This window comes from Dama dama, unplaced genomic scaffold (assembly GCF_033118175.1).
Source record: "Dama dama isolate Ldn47 unplaced genomic scaffold, ASM3311817v1 ptg000180l, whole genome shotgun sequence".
Classification (NCBI taxonomy): Eukaryota; Metazoa; Chordata; class Mammalia; order Artiodactyla; family Cervidae; genus Dama; species Dama dama.
The window spans coordinates 471276-475123 of record NW_026870980.1 but is presented as its reverse complement, the minus strand read 5'-3'; positions in this window follow the sequence as shown (position 1 = coordinate 475123).

The window sequence follows — 3848 nt, the reverse complement described above, 5'->3', positions numbered from 1 at the left end:
CACCATTTCAGGCTCTTCATGTTTTTCAAATCCGCTTCTCCTCCTCCTATTTTTCAGACTGTTTCATGCTCCTCATATTTTTGACAACTTTTCAAGCTCTTCATATTTTTCACACCTTTTCAGGCTCTTCATGTTTTTCAACACCGCTTTATTCTCCTCCTATTTTTCACACCGTTTCATGCTCCTCATATTTTTGACACCTTTTGAAGCTCTTCATATTTTTCACACTTTTTCAGGATCTTCATGTTTTTCAACACCGTTTCATGCTCCTCCTATTTTTCAGACCATTTCATGCTCCTCATATATTGACAATCTTGATGCTCTTCATATTTTTCACAGCTTTTCAGGCTCTTCATGTTTTTGAACAACGATTCATGCTCCTCATATTTTACAGACCGTTTCATGCTCCTCATATTATTGACACCTTTTGAATCTCTTCATATTTTTCACACCTTTTCAGGCTCTTCATGTTTTTGAACACCACCTCATGCTCCTCCTAATTTTCAGACCGTTACATGCTCCTCATATTTTGATATTTTTTGAAGCTCTTCATATTTTTCACACATTTTTATGCACTTCATGTTTTCAACACCACATCATGCTCCTTGTATTTTTCAAACCGTTTCATGCTCCTCATAATTTTTATTTCTTTTGAAGCTCGTCATATTTTTCACACCTTTTCTGGCTCTTCAGGTTTTCAACACAGTTTCATGCTCATTCTCTTTTTCAGACCGTTTCATGCCCCTCATATTTTTGACACCTTTTCAAGCTCTTCACATTTTTCAAACCTTTTCAGGCTCTTCATGTTTTTGAATAACGTTTCATGCTCCTCCTATTTTTCAGACAGTTTCATGCTCCTCATATTTTTGACAACTTTTGAAGTTTTTCATATTTTTCACACCTTTTCAGGCTCTTCACGATTTGAACACCGTTTCATGCTCCTCCTAATTTTCAGACCGTTTCATGCCCCTCATATTTTTGACACCTTTTCAAGCTCTTCACATTTTTCAAACCTTTTCAGGCTCTTTAGATTTTTGAACACCGCTTCATGCTCCTCCAAATTTAAGAAGGTTTCATGCTCCTCATATTTTTGACACGTTTAGAAGCTCTTCATATTTTTCACACCTTTTCAGGCTCTTCATGTTTTTGAACACCGCTTCATGCTCCTTCTATTTTCAGACCGTTTCATGCTCCTCATGTTTTTGAGACATTTTGACGCTCTTCATATTTTTCACAGCTTTTCTGGATATTCATGTTTTTGAACACAGTTTATGCTCCTCATATTTTTCACAGATTTTCATGCTCTTCATATTTTTCACACCTTTTCAGGCTCTTCATGTTTTTGAACACCACCTCATGCTCCTCCTAATTTTCAGACCGTTACATGCTCCTCATATTTTGATATTTTTTGAAGCTCTTCATATTTTTCACACATTTTTATGCACTTCATGTTTTCAACACCACATCATGCTCCTTGTATTTTTCAAACCGTTTCATGCTCCTCATATTTTTTATATCTTTTGAAGCTCGTCATATTTTTCACACCTTTTCTGGCTCTTCAGGTTTTCAACACAGTTTCATGCTCATTCTCTTTTTCAGACCGTTTCATGCCCCTCATATTTTTGACACCTTTTCAAGCTCTTCACATGTTTCAAACCTTTTCAGGCTCTTTAGATTTTTGAACACCGCTTCATGCTCCTTTATTTTCCAGACCATTTCATGCTCCTCATATTTTTGACACCTTTTGAAGCTCCTCATATTTTTCACACCTTTTCAGGCTCTTCATGTTTCTGAACACCGCTTCATGCTCCTTCTTATTTTCAGACCGTTTCATGCTCATCTTATTTTTGACACCTTTTGAAGCTCTTCATATTATTCACATCTTTTGAAGCTCTTCATATTTTTCACACCTTTTCAGGCTCTTCATATTTTTGAACACCGGTTCATGCTCCTCCTATTTTTCAGACGGTTGCATGCTCCTCATATTTTTCATACCTTTTGAAGCTCTTCATATTTTTCACACCTTTTCAGTCTCTGCATGTTTTTGAACACCGCTTAATGCCCCTCCTCTTTTTCAGACCGTTTCATCTCCTCATGAATTTCACACCTTTTGAAGCTCTTCATATTTTGCACACCTTTTCAGGCTCTTGAAGTTTTTCACAACCACTTCATTCTCCTCCTACATTTCAGACCATTTCATGCTCCTCATATTTTTGACACCTTTTGAAGCTCTTCATATTTTTCACACCTTTTCAGGCTCTTCATGTTTCTCAACACCGCTTCATGCTCCTCCAAGTTTTCAGACGGTTTCATGCTCCTCATATTTTTGACACCTTTTGAAGCTCTTCCTATATTTCACACATTTTCAGGCTCTTCATGTTTTTCAACATCACTTCAAGCTCCTCCTATATTTTAGTCCGTTTCATGCACATCTCATTTTTGACAACTTTTGAAGCTCTTCATATTTTTCACACCTTTTGAAGCTCTTCATATTTTTCACATTTTTGAAGCTCTTCATATTTTTCACTCGGTTTCAGGCTCTTCATGTTTTTCAACACCGCTTCTTGCTCCTCCTATTTTTGAGACCATTTCATACTCCTTATATTTTTGACATTTTTTGAGGCTCTTCATATTTTTCACAAGTTTTCAGGCTCTTCATGTTTTTGAACACCGTTTCATGATCCTCCTATTTTTCAGAACGTTTCATGCTCCTCATATTTTGACACCTTTTAAAGCTCTTCATATTTTTCACACCTTTTGTGGCTCTTCATGTTTTTGATCACCGCTTCATGCTCCTCCTATTTTTCACACCGTTTCATGCTCCTCATATTTTTGACACCTTTTGAAGCTCTTCGTATTTTTCACACCTTTTCAGGCTCTTCATGTTTCTCAACACCGCTTCATGCTCCTCCTAGTTTTCAGACGGTTTCATGCTCCTCATATTTTTGACACCTTTTGAAGCTCTTCCTATATTTCACACATTTTTAGGCTGTTCATGTTTTTCAACATCACTTCAAGCTCCTCCTATATTTTAGTCCGTTTCATGCACATCTCATTTTTGACAACTTTTGAAGCTCTTCATATTTTTCACACCGTTTGAAGCTCTTCATATTTTTCACACCTTTTCAGGCTCTTCATGTTTTTCAACACCGCTTCATGCTCCTCCTATTTTTCAGACCGTTTCATGTTCCTCATATTTTTGACACCTTTAAATCTCTTCATATTTTTCACAAATTTTCAGGCACTTCAAGTTTTTGAACACCTTTTCATGCTACTTCTATTTTTGACTCCTTTTGAAGCTCTTCATATTTTTCAAACCTTTCATGATCTTCATGTTTTTCAACACATTTTGATGCTCCACCTATTTTTCAGACCGTTTCATGCTCCTCATATTTTTAACACTTTCTGAAGCTATTCATATTTTTCACACCTTTTGAAGCTCTTCATATATTTCACACCTTTTCAGGCTCTTCATGTTTCTGACCACCGGTTCATGCTCCTCCTATCTTTCAGATCATTTCATGATCCTCACAGTTTTGACACCTTTTGAAGCTCTTCATATTTTTCACACCTTTCAATGCTCTTCATGTTTTTCAACAAGGTTTCAAGCTCCTCCTATTTTTCATACCGTTTAATGCTCCCCATAATTTTGACACCATTTGAAGTGCTTCATAATTATCACACCATTTCAGGCTCTTCATGTTTTTCAAATCCGCTTCTCCTCCTCCTATTTTTCAGACTGTTTCATGCTCCTCATATTTTTGACAACTTTTCAAGCTCTTCATATTTTTCACACCTTTTCAGGCTCTTCATGTTTTTCAACACCGCTTTATTCTCCTCCTATTTTT